The sequence below is a fragment of the Physeter macrocephalus genome, chromosome 16 (genome assembly GCF_002837175.3).
Source record: "Physeter macrocephalus isolate SW-GA chromosome 16, ASM283717v5, whole genome shotgun sequence".
Taxonomy (NCBI): domain Eukaryota; kingdom Metazoa; phylum Chordata; class Mammalia; order Artiodactyla; family Physeteridae; genus Physeter; species Physeter macrocephalus.
In genome coordinates, this window is record NC_041229.1 from 65361834 (window position 1) to 65379789 (window position 17956).

At 39.9% G+C, this 17956-nt stretch overlaps 1 protein-coding gene across 1 annotated transcript in view; it reads right to left on the minus strand.

The window, feature by feature from the left end:
- Window positions 1-9503: 9503 nt before the first annotated feature.
- ZBED5 (zinc finger BED-type containing 5) overlaps window positions 9504-17956 on the minus strand; it is a 29435-nt gene continuing 20982 nt past the window's right edge. The window contains exon 3 of the transcript XR_003683718.2: window positions 9504-10125. The gene's annotated coding sequence lies outside the window, so the exon portion shown is untranslated. The remainder of the gene's footprint in view (window positions 10126-17956) is intronic.

The following is a 17956-nucleotide window of genomic DNA, read 5'->3' on the forward strand; positions in this document are numbered from 1 at the left end:
GTAAGGGGAACTGAGCACCGTCGGGTTGCGGCCCATTTGCGTAAAGTCCTAGGGCCCTTTGAGTCTGCGTTGGTGTGGCTGCCTTTTCTTCCTCCTGTGTCTTTGTTCCTGGAGTCCGTATCCCATGCTCGAGATATACAGCCCCCAGCCCCTCTACCTCGTTTTCTCACCAGGAATGTGGGAAGGAAGCTCGCCCTTCCACCCGACCCTGTCCTCGGCGTGTGCTAGCTCTGCTTTTCCTAGCGCCCCCGAGGAGCCGAGATTGCCCCTCGCAGGCTGGGCCTCCCGGGGACGGGCCTGTAGGGCTAAGGCCTGGCGCCCCCGCGGCGCGGCGCCGGGAATCGTTGGTCTCCAGGTGCTCGGCTTCGGCACCCTTTAGGTCGGGGAGGCGGGAGAGTAGAGTTCAGGAGAAAAGACGATGCATCTCCAAGCGTTAAAAGAGCTTCATTCAGTTCTCTATTTATTCCACCCCCCTGCTGAGTGAATGAGAAAGGGATGAAAGGAAGGGGTTTATTGTCTTTGTACCTCACTAGAGAAGCAGCTTTTCCCAAAGGAATGTCCTGCCAGCGGTCACGGAGGAAGACCTAGAATATACCAGAATTCTTTGGAAGAAGTGTTTGCGGAGGGCGGGAGTCTGGAAGATTTTAATTGCCAGCTCCTGATTTGTTTGTTTTTTAAGCACATTGAAGACTGACAGCCGTATATTTCCATTTTACAGAAGGTCCATCCTAACAAATAGGATTAGGCTTTTCAAAGCCGTCAGGTTGAACTGTTTATACTTCTCGGCTAATATTTTAAGGGAGAGTTGCAGTAAAATGAAGTGTTCCATCGTATGCGACATTTTAGCTATACAAAAATGGAGTCATATTTCCATATACTTAACAGAAATGTCTTCATCTTGAATATAGTTCTTGATATAATGTGTAATCTAAAGGAAGAAACTCTCTCTGTGTGTGTGTGTGTGTGTGTGTTTGTGTGTGTGTGTGTGTGTGTGTGTCTTTTAACGTGGATGACGTTTAAAGAAAGTGTCCAACAAAGGGCAGAATTTCCAAGGATTCAACCCTGTTTGACATGTCAACAGCTTTGGGGTTGAAAGTACCTAGTCCTCAATACAATTTTCAACCGACGTGCCAGTTTTTCCTAGGACATTTACACCTGATTGTGGAAGGGTGTGGTGGGCCCTGAAGGTTTCTAACACAATTTCAGCATCTTTAGCTCTTTGCCATATATTAGGCTGATCATTCCCCCTCATTATTATATTTTTCTAAAATTATTGCTATCAAGTAAATTTCACTTGAACTTTAACAACTGGAAAAGATATTCTCACCCTTGGAGTTACTTACATGTAAAAAAATATTTGTTTTTAAAGGAAACTATATTTTTAGGAAAGGTAAAAATTGTGTTTCAAGTACAAGAAGTTCAACTTTGTAATTTCAGGACCCTTTTCGCTTCAAAAATAACACCAGAATAATATTTTAAAATAATTTCTGTAGGGCTTTACAGTTTGCAAAAAAGCTTTCATATATATGTGATATTTTTACATAACTGGCTTACATTCTTCATGATTGATAATACATTAATCTGATAGAAAGAATAGTGTTCAAAAACTATTCTAGGTTAGACTTCAAAGAGTATTTACTGAATCCTGAAACCTGGATGGTCTTTTAATTGAGGAACTTGAAACTCAATGATTAAAAATAAAAGAGGTTTTATTTAATTTTTGCTAATTGTGAACCCCTTCTGCTATGGGCTTTGCAGGTATGAGTGTATGTGAGAAATTGGACTAAGAGCAATAAAGTAGAAATACGGATAAAACACAATCTTTCAATTACCTTTCAATCAGTGGGCGGCACAGATACTCACATTTTGAAATATTTCCATCACATCATGGATGTATGAAAATTCAAGTCGTCTGGAATTTAGCTTTTAGTTTATAGAAAATTGAATTTTAAATACACCCACTTCAATCTGCTCATTTTAACACTTACATTTTATGTCAGTTTTCTAAAGATTGCGAAGCTCTTAGAGTACTGACTGACTTGTTAACTTATAGATATTTGCATTATTTTAATTAATAATTTCAAATGCTGGTTATTATCTTCTCTGTGCTTAAGGGTTCCCCAATCATACATCTCCAGCCCAGATCTCTTACTATCTTCAATTCTGAGTTTCTAACAGCCTATTAATCAGAGATGCAAACTTGCAGCCATATCTAATCTAGGCCATACAGTAGTTTTAAACATTTGAATTAGTTGACATTGAAATTTTAGGAGATTTTATGTACAAATCTAGATTTCCATCTTTTCATGAAAAATCTTAAAATATGGCAATACTGGGCCTGAAATTCCAAAAGGGCAACATTCAAGTATAGCTGAGAAGTGACTGCCTCATCTAGATGTTTTCTCTTCATTCCACCATAGTGAAATCTGACTTGATTCACTCATTTATGTTCCTGTGTGGCCTATATAGACATTTTTCTTTTTTTTGTTATTTATTCAAATGCAACAGACTCAGTATTAACTGATCATCCTCCTATTACAAGGAAAAGGAGCAGACCGGTTAGTTCAAATATCTTCTCTACCACTTACTGTGTGACTTTGGGCAAGTTTAACTGCTCTCTCTTCTTAGTTTCTGAATCTATAAAATGGGAATAACTGTATTTACAGAGATGTTGTAAAGATTAAATGAGATAATATATGTAAAGCCCATAGCATAGTCCCTGATGTAGTAATTCCTTAATGTGAGTTACTTTATTGTCAATAATATTGATTATCCAACTGCTTCAGAACTATTTTAGTTTTGCCAAGGATTCCACTATTCTTCTATACTAGAAACTTTGATCAGGTATAACATTCAATTTTTTTTTTTTTTTTTTTTTTTTTTGGTACGAGGGCCTCTCACTGTTGTGGCCTCTCCCGTTGCGGAGCACAGGCTCCGGACGCACAGGCTCAGCGTCCATGGCTTACGGGCCCAGCCGCTCCGTGGCATGTGGGATCTTCCCGGACCGGGGCACGAACCCGTGTCCCCTGCAACGGCAGGTGGATTCTCAACCACTGTGCCACCAGGGAAGCCCAACATTCAATTTATTATTGAGTCCCAGTGTTACTTCCCTCTAAATCATCTTCTTCCTACATACATCTGCTTTCCTACAGTGTCATTGCTTGCATGCTAATGTAGGCCTTAGTAATTGTTCCTCCTGAATTATTGAAAAATTCTGGTTGTTCTCCTATAGTCTTTTCCCTCTATGCTGTATACTCATATTAGTCTTCCTTAAAACACTTTTTTTCCCCAGCATATTACTACCATGCTTAAAAGAACCTTAGTGCTTCACTATTTTCTACATCAGTTTGCTCTCAACCTCGGCTGCACAGTAGAATCACCCGGGGGAACCTTTTAAAACTCTCCGTGTCTTGGCTGCATCCAAGACCAGATAAATCCGAATCTCTCAGAGGCAGATCCAGCATCAACAGCTTTTAAAGCTCTCCAAGTAACGCTAATGTGCAGTCAAGTTTTGAGAAACACTGTAGCAGTTCAGAGTACTATAGAAATGATAACATTTACAGCTGAAAAAAACCTAGGAAAAGAAAACTGGACTCTGGAAACAGTAAAATACTTTGCCCAAGTAGGGAAACAGGCATTAGAACCCAGGGATCCCACTTCATATGCCTTTGCCTGGCTTTCAGACCCTTCATCTGCTGGCCCTACCCTACCGCTTCTATTGGCCTTGTTTTTCACCACTCCCAAACACCCGGTGGTCTCTCATAGAGCCAGTTAGGCTGGTATTGCTGCCTCCAAAAATTCATTCCCACTAGCGCTCCATTGCTTGCAATTTTGAGGCCATCCTTATTTATCCCCTTTACTATTTCATTTCTGAAGCACCGATATGAGTATTTAAGTACTCTGCTCAAAAACCTCAGTAGGTCTCCCCTAAGAGAATAACATCGGGACCCCTTAGTTTGGCATAAAAGGCCCTTTGTAATCTGGTTTCAGACTACTTCCCTGTTTCTGAACACATCCCTCCTCCATTTTTTGTTATTCATAATCTAGTTCTACGGTACTCAAATTTTGCTCCATTATAACACCCATGTTCTATAATGTATGACCAAAATTTGGTGGTCTTTTTCTACTTGGCAGAAAAAAAATAAGGTCTAATGAGTTAATCTACTAATGGCTAGGCAAGGAGCTTGGGCTTAATCTCTGTTTTCAAAGAGCTCACAATCTAGATGAAGAAAAGATATATACACCAATTACATACAAGGGCAGGAAAGGGTAGAATCAATGCTAAACTGAACAACCAAGAAAAATGCTGTAAGGTTTCATAAAGGGAATAATAGGGGATGAGGCTGGGGCCATCCTTCCTTGAATGCCAGAATGATGATTTGGGACTGACTCTATGGGCAAAGAAAGTTCCTGAGCTGATCAGACCTCTAGTTAGTTTTGGTTTAAAGTTGATCAGTTTTAATTGATCAGAGTGCTGTTTTAGGGAAATTAACCTTGTGGCTTATATAGAATGGATTGAAAGGCAAATCTGGAGATAGGGAGGTCAGTTAGAAGGCTATGTACTGCAGTATTTTTATGGGGCTTACTTTTATCTCCCTTCCAAAATTGTAAGGCCATTGAAATGGGGAACACTTCTCTTGTACTTCGAATAGAGTTCTTTGCACACAGCAGGAGCTGAGAAAATATTTGTGCATATTATCTTTTTAACATTTATTCATTCCTTTTTCTCTTGGCTTCCATGACTTTACACTTTCCAGGATTTCCTCCTACCTCATTGGCTCCTTCACCAATTCAGCTGTCTCTGCTGGCTTCTCCTCTGCTTGACCTCTAAATATTAAAGTATCCAAGGATTTATCCTGGGCCTTCTCTTCCCTCTGAGTACTTTCTCCCTAGGTAATTCATCTGTCCTATGACTGTAAATACCATTTATATGATGATGATTTCCAAATTCATATCTTCATCTCTGATTCATTCCCACCCCCCCATGCAAGCTATAGAAATATATCAAATTGCCTACTGAAATTTCCCCTTGGATATATAATAGGCATTTCAAATTTAACATGTTCAGAATAGTTTTTCCTCCATTGATCACCATCTGCCAGTTGCTAAGGCCCAAAACCTATGAATCATTCTTAATTCCTCTGTCTCTCATCTCCTGTATCTAATTCATCAGAAATTCTATTGGCTATATCTCCAATATATATCTTAAGTTGGTCCACTTCTCTTGATCTACCTTGCTGTCACTTGAATCTAACCACCTTTATCTCTAGTCTGGATTACTTCAACAGACCCCTAACTGGTCTCTCAACTTCATCTCTCGCTCTCCACTACGTTTTCTACCCACAAGCCTGTCATCTTTTAAAAATGTCAATCAGATAACACCACTCGTGCTTAAAGCCCTTGATCATGGATATACATTACATCCACCGTAAAATCCAAACTCTCATTGTGGCCTGCAAAGCCTTACATGATCCAGCCCTTGACTATCACTCTGACCTTGTCTCCTACCATATTCCTCCTTGACCTCTCTGCTTTAGTCACACTGGCCTTTTTTCTTCTATTCTTCAGACATATCCAGTTCATGCAAAGCTTTCTATTCCTCAAACATGCAAAGGCTATGGCTACTTATTTTTCAACTTCCACTGCTCCCAAATTTCTTCTTCCAGTTTTTTATATGGCTGGCTCTTTTTCAAAATTTAGGTCTCAGCTTTATGAGCTTATGGTCACCTTTTTAGAAAAGCCTTCCCTGATCACCCTATGTAATGTTTCCTCTTCCAGGCACTCTATCACATTACTCCACTTATTTTTATCATAGTCCTTATCACTATCTGAAATGATTTTTTCCATTCTTTCTTGTGTATTATCTGCTTACCACATTAGGATGTAAGCTCAATGACAGCAGGTAACTTGTCTGTCATGTTCACTGTTACATCCTTTAGATACAGTACTTAGAATAGTTCCTGACATATAATAGGCAGAATAGTTCCTGACATATAATAGGCATCAATAAATATTTATTGAATACAAGAATATACATTCTCTCATTTGAGTCTCAGTACAAGTCATGTGGGGTAAGTAGGGAAGTGTCATTTCCCCAATTTTACAGATAGGGAAATTGAAAGAGGTAATAATTACTTTTCCAAAATAATTGTTTGTGTGTGGCAGAGTCTCATACTTTCCCAAGTGCACCAAGCTCCCTCCTATAGCAACATGGGTAACCATAATGGGGATATTCCTTTTTTTTTTCTTATCACTTTTGCATGCAATGTATAAGGTGCTTGCATTAGTTTCTTATGGCTACCATAACAAATTGTCCCAAAGTACGTGGCTTAAAATAACAGAAATTAATTTTCTCACAGTTCTGTAGGTCTGAAGTCCAAAATCAATGTGTTGGAAGGGCTGTACTTCCTATGGAGGCTCTAGAGGAGAAGCCATCTCTTGCCTCTTCCAGCTTCTGGTGGCTGTTGGCATTCCTTGGCTTATGACTACATGTCTCTCTCTTCTGTCTTGGCATTGCCTTCTTTTCTGTGTGTGTGTCACAAAACTCCCTCTGATTCTGTCCTATGAGGATGCGAGTGATTGCACTCAGATAATTCAGGATGAACTCCTTCTCTTGAGATCCTTAATTATATCTTTGCCATATAAGATAATATTCACAAGTTTCAGGGATTAGGACATGGGCATTTCTTTGGGGGGCTACCATTCAGCCCACTTCAGTGCTCATAACATTTTAGTGCAAAGCTAAATTCTTGGACTTCTGTTTCACAGGTCAGTCTTTACTTGGACCATCATTCATTCATTTAATGAATATTTAGTGAGCACACAATGCATGCTTTTACATTACTAGAAGTTGGATATACATCGATAAACAATTCTAAGCACTTTATGCTTTGGGTAAGAAAGGGTGCCATTAATAATTACATTGGGACAGTGGGCATAAACCAGGACTATGCCAGGTAAAGACATGTGATCTTCTTGCTTATGATGCATATTGTTAGGCCAACAGAATGAAGTAAACCAAGATCCTGCCTGTTAGTATTTTTCCCTTTGCCGTTTTTTTTCTAAGTCAAACATAGTGTTTATAAAGTTCTTAAATGGATAGATAGCAGCATGACTGCTCTCCTTGAACTTCATCAATATGGATACCTCTTATACCTTTGGGTATAGGACTTGTAAGCTGGAAGTGGGAGGCCCATTTCGGGGCAAAATTTTCTTTATCAGATGGGCCAGAGACACACCTGAGCCTTAAGTAGAGGAGGGTAACTGATGCTTTCAGTTCACTGTATTTCATAAGTTTTTTAGAAAAAATAAATTTAGAGAATGGGTAATGTTCATCTGCAAGAAACACTGCTGGCAGGTGATCAAGATTACTAGCAGTTGGGAATTCCCTGGCAGTCCAGTGGTTAGGACTCAGTGCTTTCACTGTGGTGGCCTGGGTTCAATCCCTGGTTGGAGAACTAAGATCCCACAAGCCTCGAGGCACGGCCAAAAAAAAAAAAAGATTAGTAGTAGTGGCAACTTAGATGATATAGTCTTCATGTGCAATTCCTAGTATTCCTTTCTTTCCACAGTAAGAAAGCATATGTGAATGCAAAGCTATTATAGGGATAATATTGCATCCACTCTAATTTATTAAATAAGAAAATAATTTGCAAACTTTGGTACTTTATATAATTTTTATTAGTGACAATACTTATTTACAGTACATCTTACAACTAATGTGACCAAAAAGTGTGCTAAAACAATGCAGTTAAAGAATCATTGTTCTTGAAAATGTAAATTATAGAACTGAAATAGATAGTTCAGTGCCATAAACCAAGTATTTAATCATGTTTTGGAGGGCAGTAAGTACACATGTCCAGAGCATCGATTATATACACTTGATAATAATTTGTAAAGTGCTCAGGTTTACTCTTTAAACAATGTTTTCATTTCAGGAAAAATATTCTTATTTCCATTTCACAAATGAGGAAACTGAGATTTGGAGAAGCTAACTGACTTGTGCATGTCTATTTTTTTTTTAACTTTTATTCCAGTGGTTTTTCTTTACTTTATACTTCATCTCTTAATAGAATATATAGTTTTCAGAATTAAAATAATGTATGGTACTTGTTTAATGCCACTAAACCATTTACCTGAGTCTGAATAATATAATCAAAGCAGCTGTGATGATTAATTTTTTTACTTTAACTTGCCAAGGCCACAGTGCCCAGATATATGGTTGAACATTCCGGAAGTTTCTGTGAAGGTGTTTTTTGGATGAGATTAACATTTAAATTGGTGGACTTTGTAAAGCAGATTACTCTCCATAATGTGGGTAGGCCTCACCCAATCAGTTGAAAGTCTCAATAGAACAAAGACTGATCTCCTTGAAACAAGAAATTCTGCCAGTAGATTGCCTTTGGACTCAAACTGCAACTCTTCCCTGAGTCTCTCCCTCTCCCTCTCTCTCTCTCTAATTAGGAAACTATTGAGGTCAGGCTGAGTTGTCTTCTTAAGAGAAGCTGAAATTAATCTCATTCTCTCACTACCTTTGGAAAGTTGATGATTAATTTTAAAAGCTGGTCAAATTTTTAAATTGGAAGTATAGGAAGTATAGGTATGCAAAACATTTAAACACTCAGCTACTAGGGTATGAGTTTAAAAATCCAGGGGATGGGTTATTTATGCCGTTGCTCTGAGAACTGGTATATATATTTATATGTACTGGAGTGAAATTATGGTTCTGGATCATCTACTAACTTGTTCGAAAACTTAAGCTAGTTACTTATTTCGTATATAGGAATTATTGAATTTTCCTAGAGATATGCTATATGAATACGTTTCTCTCTTTTTTTTAATAAATTTATTTTATTTATTTATTTTTGGCTGTGTTGGGTCTTCGTTGCTGTGCGCGGGCTTTCTCTAGTTGTGGCGAGCGGGGGCTACTCTTCGTTCCGGTGCCCGGGCTTCTCATTGCGGTGGCTTCTCTTGCTGCGGAGCACGGGCTCTAGGCGCACGGGCTTCAGTAGTTGTGATACGTGGGCTCAGTAGTTGTGGCTTGCAGGCTCTAGGACCGCAGGCACAGTAGTTGTGGCGCACGGGCTTAGTTGCTCCGCGCCATGTGGGATCTTCCCAGACCAGGGCTTGAACCTGTGTCCCCTGCATTGGCAGACGGATTCTTAACCACTATGCCACCAGGGAAGCCCCATATGTTTCTCTTTGTAAATCTTATTTGAGTTTCTCTGATGAAAGAAGGATCAATAATGATAAGAACCAAGTATGAGGATGATGACAATAATCATAATGATAGTAATAAGCTTTGCAGCACTGTTTTTCTGAGAAGTCCAAAGCACTTTCCCATTTCAGATCATGATATCTTTGAGGGGGGATGGTAAAGGGTAGGCAGTAGTATCACAATTCTATAGATGATGCGACTGAGGTACTCTGAGATCTATATTTAGAGTCTTGCCCTTGAAGTTGCACAAAACAGGGTCTAGAAACCAGGATACCAAGTATAGGTATGCAAAACATTTAAACACTCAGCTACTAGGGTATGAGTTTAAAAATCCAGGGGATGGGTTATTTATGCCGTTGCTCTGAGAACTGGTATATATATTTATATGTACTGGAGTGAAATTATGGTTCTGGATCATCTACTAACTTGTTCGAAAACTTAAGCTAGTTACTTATTTCGTATATAGGAATTATTGAATTTTCCTAGAGATATGCTATATGAATACGTTTCTCTCTTTTTTTTAATAAATTTATTTTATTTATTTATTTTTGGCTGTGTTGGGTCTTCGTTGCTGTGCGCGGGCTTTCTCTAGTTGTGGCGAGCGGGGGCTACTCTTCGTTCCGGTGCCCGGGCTTCTCATTGCGGTGGCTTCTCTTGCTGCGGAGCACGGGCTCTAGGCGCACGGGCTTCAGTAGTTGTGATACGTGGGCTCAGTAGTTGTGGCTTGCAGGCTCTAGGACCGCAGGCACAGTAGTTGTGGCGCACGGGCTTAGTTGCTCCGCGCCATGTGGGATCTTCCCAGACCAGGGCTTGAACCTGTGTCCCCTGCATTGGCAGACGGATTCTTAACCACTATGCCACCAGGGAAGCCCCATATGTTTCTCTTTGTAAATCTTATTTGAGTTTCTCTGATGAAAGAAGGATCAATAATGATAAGAACCAAGTATGAGGATGATGACAATAATCATAATGATAGTAATAAGCTTTGCAGCACTGTTTTTCTGAGAAGTCCAAAGCACTTTCCCATTTCAGATCATGATATCTTTGAGGGGGGATGGTAAAGGGTAGGCAGTAGTATCACAATTCTATAGATGATGCGACTGAGGTACTCTGAGATCTATATTTAGAGTCTTGCCCTTGAAGTTGCACAAAACAGGGTCTAGAAACCAGGATACCCAGTTCCCTGCCCAAGTACTTTCCCTTCCCTTCTTTTAAATTTGGTTGCCTCCTATGGTCCCTGAACTGGGAATTAAAATACAGAAGAGTGTTCATTTTTACCCACCAAACTATAAATTCATTATATGTGATTGCTCTGGTTTACATAAAAATTGCCCAAAGTGTAGTAGCCATTCTATCAATAATTTTGGTAGGATGATTTGTGTGCTTCTAAAGAGTATTGAAATATTGAGACTTCTCTGGCGGTCCAGTGGTAAGACTCCGTGCTTCCCCTGTAGGGGGCACAGGTTCAATCCCTGGTTGGGGAAATAAGATCCCGCATGCCACTAGGCGCCGCCCCCGCCAAAAAAATTATTGAAATATTAATGACTTACTAAAAATAATATATTCTCATTGGTTGAATAATGATTTGCTTTATAGAGAGAAAATAGTGAGCCAATTCTAAAAGGGAAAGAAAGGACTTCCCTAGTGGTCCAGTGGCTAAGACTCTGTGCTCCCAGTGCTGGGTGCCCAGGTTCGATCCCTGGTCAGGAAATTAGTCCCACATGCCACGACTAAAAGGTCCCGCATGCTGCAATGAAGATCCTGCATGCCACAACTAAGACCCAGCACAGCCAAATAAATAAATATAAATAAATACATAAATAAACATTAAAAAATAGAAAAAATAAAAGGGAAAGAAATTTGAAGATGGTGTGGCAGACCTATACATAACAAAATGAATTTTGGTTGCTATTGCACCAAATACTTACCTTTCCTTAGCTATAAATACACTGTTCTCTGGTTGACAGTTACAGTCTATTGTGGCTGATTAGATAAAGAGTGGAGAGAGAGAACATTTGTGAATCACCAAGGAACTCAAAACTGAAAGCAAAGATATCATGGTGAACCAACGCTGATTCGCAGTTACCCAGTGCTGTCTCAAGGACTTTAATCTTTGTCCCAGAGCACTGCACATCTCCATTTTCACATTCCCACCGCTGAGCTCAGAACCTGTCCATGACTCCTCGCCTCCCTTAGAAGAAAGTCTCTATCAGAGTATACAAATCAACAAAATGTCTTGGTTTTGGATGAAGAATGATAAACCAGAACAAAGGACTGTTCTTTACTTTTAGTTAATTCACTGTATCTTTTTTTAATCTTTTTTTTCTCTCTCAAGCATCATTTATACTAGAACTTCATATTTTGTTTTAGAAAAGTTCTTGTTATCTTCTGGACAGAACATTTTAAAAGTTCTGTCTCCTTTATGCATTCTTTCACTATGGTTGCAAGCCAGAGATAAAATTCAGCTGGATTTGGGAAAGAACTGCTAAGAAAGAGACTTAGATAAGTATATACTATGTAGTCAATGGTAAATTCACTCATACCTTTCTGATTACAGCTCACCTTTCCACATCTCACTAGAGCCAAAGGACAAACACACATATACTAACAAACAACCAAATCAAAACCAGAGGGGAGAAAAAAAGGACCAGAGTCATTTCAAGGTCCAAAGTTATGATTTCTGAAAACTTGGAGAACCAAGAATTGGGAAAAGACACAGAGTATTATTTATTTTTAATTATAGGAAAATAGGAAAAGATACAATTTTGACAGTCCCTGGCAAATTTAAGAGAGAGACAAGGAAGATCATGATCTATGAACATGATCTATGTGTCCTCAGATAAAACAGATTGTAGGATAATATTAGAAGTCAAAGGGTAAACATTCTTTCTTGGATTCAAGAGTCAATGGCGACAACCGTGAATGACTATCTATTCCTTTGCCATTGTTACCATCTATAGACCAAAAGCAGCTCATGAGAAACAAAGCCAGCATTAGTTTCTGCTCCATCTCTATTTTCTTCCTAGGTCAGTGGCTGGCACACTGTGGTCATTCAAGAAACGTTTGCTGAATTGTTAGTTTGGTAGCAGTAACTGTGGACCTCTCCCCAGTAAGGTCATGGGCCAATTTAAAGTAATAATCGTTAACAAACACTAAGTGCTTACTGTGTTGCAAAGTATGTTCTAAATGTTTTAAGTGTGCACCCAACTTTAGGAGGTGGTTGATACCATTCTCTCTTTCACAAACAAGGAAGCTGAAGCACACAGAAATGAATATTTGGCAGAACTGGGATTTGACACTAGGCTGTATGGGTTCTAGAGCCTAAACTATACCACCACCTAATTCTGCCTCAGGTCGGGACTTCCCTGGTGGTCCAGTGGTTAAGAATCCGCCTTCCAATGCAGGGCACTCGGGTTCAATCCCTGGCTGGACAGCTAAGATCCCACATGCCACAGGGCAACTAAGCCCGTGTGCCACAACTAGAGAGAAGCCTGCACGCTGCAATGAAGAGCCCGAGCGCTGCAATGAAAGATTCCACAACGAATATCCTGCATTCCACAACTAAAACCCGAAGCAGCCAAATAAATAAATAAATATTTTTAAAAAAAAAATACTGCCTCAGGTCAATGAGGAAAGAGCCCCAGGGTAACTCCATGGTAAATTAAACCAGAGCTGGATACCTTCCTGACCTAAGAACCAAGAAGAGGAAGTGTGCCACTAGGCTGGAGAATTACTATAGATATCAGGAGTTGGCTGATACTAAGCCCTGGGAATAAGGAAGGGCCTCTGCTAGCTTATATAGTGGGACAAATACCCTCACTCATACCAACAGCTTGGTTAGTGTATAGTGGAGCAGTGGATTTCAGAAGATCTTGACTCCTTGTCTGAGCACCTTTGTATTGTGCAGATATTGCAAAATGAAATCTCTCTCTCTCAAATTGCAAAATCGCAAAATGAGAGAGAGAGAGAGAGAGATCAAAAGCCAAGGACAAAAACTGGCACAGGTCAAACTGGAGGGGCAGATGGATCCAGAAGGCCACGACTCAGAAGTTGATAAATCCAAATCCACTACATGCTGTGGTGGCAGCATGTTGAATTCAGGGAGTTTTAAAGCTTCCCCTTAACTCCACTCCTCAAATTCTGCTCCCCAAAAGCCTTGTCCCTTTTGATCAGAGGAACAATATAAATACTAACAAGTAATATTGAACATGTTTAAAAAAAATAATCTCTCTCAAATCAATCCTTTATGATAGGAAAAACTAGAAGGGGAGGTGATACATGAAATTTAGCTTGACTTGGAGTTTTTAATTTTATGCAGCATAACAATCTTTCCAAGGGAGACAATTAGGAAGAAATGGCCCTGTGGAAACAAGAATAGTGCATGATTTTTGTTCTTCATTGACTGAAGAGGACTGCCATCACCCTTGATCCAATTGCTACATGTAGATGCACAGGATCTACATGTAGATGCACAGATAAACTGCTGATAGGTACCAGGTGAAAAAGAAGGGCAGCACTTCATCCAAAAAAGAGCCCATTATCAATTCATGTACAATTTTCCCCGGGGCTTACATGTCTAAGACTTCAAGGAAGGAAGGGGACAAAAGAAGTGAATGGCACCTAGGAGTCACTCTAGGTGAGTGGCACCCTCAAATAGGCTGTGGTACAAATCTCATGAGCCTGGGCATCAATCAACCTGTGTTAGAACAGGAGGCTATACTTTCTAAATTTGAATTTTCCTTTTTGTAGTTTCTTCATTGAACCTCCTTTTGAAATCCAGTGTGTCTTAATAAAACTCACTTTGAAAACAAAATTGTCAAATGCACTAACAACTAGGGAAATTACCTGCTATGTGTCAGACATTGTGCTAAGGTGCTACGGATATAATAATGAAGAAGGCAGAAATGGTCTCTGTCTTCACGTATCTAAAAGTCTTTTGGGGCTTCCCTGGTGGCGCAGTGGTTGAGAGTCCGCCTGCCGATGCAGGGGACGCGGGTTCGTGCCCCGGTCCAGGAAGATCCCACATGCCGCGGAGCGGCTGGGCCCGTGAGCCATGGCCGCTGAGCCTGCGCATCCGGAGCCTGTGCTCCGCAAAGGGAGAGGCCACAACAGTGAGAGGCCCGCGTACCGCAAAATAAATAAATAAATAAATAAAAATAAAAGTCTTTTGGTGCAGAAAGACACTAAAAAATTCAAATGTGATATGTTATAAAAGAGGAAGTACAAATTGCTATGGGTATTAGTGAAGGGAACAATTATGCATAAGCAGAAGAGAAATTCTCAGAGGAAAGAAATCAAAAGCCCAGATAAAAACCAAGAACTCTCATGAATGGGTGGAAATAGATGGAGATCCATAAAGCCAAGGAGATTTTATTTGCTTAACTTCAAGTGGGTTAAATATTTCAATTCGATAAGGACCCTCTTCTTCTTTCTGGACCTTTGTCCAGAGAGTGGGATTATTCTAAAAGATTTGGTCTGAATTCAGGCTCTTTAATTTTTTTAATGGATTAATTAAAACTGGGAGATCGGACTGTTGTCCTGAAGAGCTTACAGCCTGTTTGGAGAGACAATGTACAAACACAGAAGAAATAAAAGAAGGTTGTTAGGAGACTATAAATGAATAAAGCCTTATAGAAGGCAGAGGAAGAAGTTGCTATGGGCAGGAGTGATAAGGGATGACATCATGATAAAGATGTCCTATTTTAGAACTTCCTGGTGAGTTATGACACTCCAAGACAAGGTTTAGGGTATAAGACTGGGGACTAAAATCAGACCAGGATTTATCAACCTCGACACTATTGACATTTTGGGTCAGATAATTCTTTGTTGTAGGAGGCTGTCCTGTGCATTATAGGATGTTTAGCAGCATCCCTGGCCTGTACCCACTAGATCCAGCAGCAAAATTCCCCCCAGCTATGACAACCAAGAATGTCTTGTGGCATTACCAAATGTCCCCTGGGAGGCAAAAAATCACCCAGTTGAAAACCACTGCATTAGACCCTGCCACCATGTTGAGCCTGGCTGATGGCAAAGGGAGGTTCGGCAACATAGGGGAGATTCATTATCTAAAAATGGGCCGATCTACAGTTATGATGAGATAAAAAGTTGGCATCCAAATTGTACATTCTGGTATCTAGAAGGGAGGTCTTGGACTCCAGAATGCCAGATAAAAGCTTCCCTTTCAGAATGAGACATAAGGGGTGAGTTGTCCTTGAGACTCAATGTCCAGTGATCAGGACTAGATAGCTATTTCTGGGCCAACTGAACGGGGAAGATAATTCCATACTAAGTCTCACTCAAAGGGAAGATAAAAATCTACTCAAACAAGTATCTATGAGGGATCTAAGACACAGTTATGTCAATACATAGGAGATGAGCCAGTCAAGCCGTGAAGAGTGGGGTAGGTAGAAACAGATATAAAACTGCACTTCCTTTAGCTTTGGGCTTATCCATGGGTATTAGGAAGATGGACTAGATAACTCTTATGTTCTTTCCAACTCCAGAGTTACATGTAAGAGGTAAGAGAAAACATTTTAATAGTATTACATACTACTTCTGAAGTGTGTACTATATGCCAGGTACTTTACTACATTATCTCACTTAATCCTTATGACAATTCTGTGAGGTAAGTATTACTATTGTCATTGTATGGCTAAGTTTAAGTGGAGTTATTAAGTGAACAAACCAAAATTCAAACACAAATTTGTCTGATCTCCAAAACCTTGATCCTTCCAATTACCATGCTGTATTCCAAGTGTGATAAGAGAGGAAATGATGTGAAGGAAATTTCAGTTTCAGTAAGGGGTAAAGGTGGAGGAAATGAGTAGACTCTGCCTGAAAGAGGGATTGTGTAAGGACAAGTCTTTACTCAGACATACAAAGGTTCTTAGCAAATATTTCATAAAATTTGTAAAGTAGTATTGTATTTAATTGTGAGATTATGTTTAAGGGAGGCACTGATGAAGGCTGGGTATTCCAAAATATGAATAAAATTTAATCTGTATTCTTAAAGAACTCTCAATCTAATATAGCAGACGCAACTAACAATTCTACAGATTAATAATATTTGATGTACACAATATGCTATGAAGCTGGACAGCTAATAAGTGACATTTCCCAGACTCTTTTTCAGTTAGGATTCCAATGTGATTCTGTTCGATGCATCTTGTGAGAAATAAATACAGAACTGAGCCATGTGAGGAGAGAGGAAAAATACATCGGGTCTAATTTGCTTGTACAAATTTGGCAGAGGCGATGTGTGTGATTCTGGAGCTAGCAATATCCTAAAACAGCAGCAGTGGCAGCGGTGAAGGTAATACAGTTCTGTGGTGATAATCAATGGCAACTGTCTCCTACAGCAATGATAGTGGGAACATTTCTAACCACAGTAGAAACAGAGTGCTTGTGAGGGCTGGAAGTTGTTCCAAGGAGCAGGACCTAGAGCTTGCCCCTCCAGCCCTTTCAGTGATTTTGTAAGCACTCAATTCCTTGTTTAGACCTCTTTTTGCCTGTACTAGACTGGATTCTGTATTATGCAACTGAACACTGACTGACGCAGTAATAAGAAAGTTGTAAACAACTGAATTTCCAGAAAATGGGAATGTGAGAAGAGTTATATGAACTGGATCTATCTGAAGGCAGTGAGGATCTGGTTACTATTAGTGGACACTGTTAGTCCATGACACATAATGGAGAAACAGCTATTTAAAGTATCATCTATAGGGACTACCCTGGCGGTCCAGTGGTTTAGACTGAGCTTCCACTGCAGGGGGTGCAGGTTCGATCCTGGTCAAGGAACTAAGAACCCACATGCCGCACAGTACAGCCAAAAAAAAAAAAATTCAACTATGGATCGCTAAGTTACTAAAATGTAAGTCAGAGACCATCTCTGCCATCGCATGGAGAGTCTCTCTGGGAATAAAGACAACAGAGGAAGGCAGAGCCAAGAGATGGCAAGGGATGGATTCTTATTGACATGATTTGAGTCCCTGGATTCAGGTCTATCCAGAGACTTTTCAGTTACATGAGAAAATATATTCCATTTTTGCTTAAAAAAAGTTATCATCTTGGGTCATCTGGAATGAAGTACCTATTAAAGGCAAGGCTTTGGTGGACCATCTGGCTGCTGCGTTAGACCATTATGGAAGATTCAAGGAATACAAGGGCAGGGACAGTGTAGGCTGCTTCTAACTGTGCTAGAAAAGTTAAAGAAAATTATAGGCTCAAGATTTCAAATTTTTAGCTCAGGGCATGTTTAGAAAACCAGGGGTTTTCTATGAGTGTCCTAAAAACATCCCTTATCTCTTATAGCTACAGGTCTAACACACCAAAAATTAGAAGCAGAATGTTTTTCAGTAAAATGCTGAATTATGACAGAGGTAGAATTAACAACCTCACTTGATCTCTGATGTGGAAGTTAGGGTACTGACTAGAAAAGTGTAGTATTCCAAAAATGGTGTCCTGTGTTGCCAAACTCCACTGAGTGTCCCTTGCCTGCAGAGGCAGCTCCCTTCTTCCCCTGATGAGGCTGATCTTACCTTTCTTGAAACCCAATAGAGACCTTATGGTAACCAGTCTCCTCCTACAATGAACAGGCTGACCTTGTAACCTATAGGATATTGCAGAAATGATGGTGTGTGACTTCTGAGACTAGGTCATAAGAGATATTGCATTTTCCCCTTTGTTCTCTCTTAGATATGCGGAAAGCTAGATGCTATGTCGTGAGGACACTCATGCAGC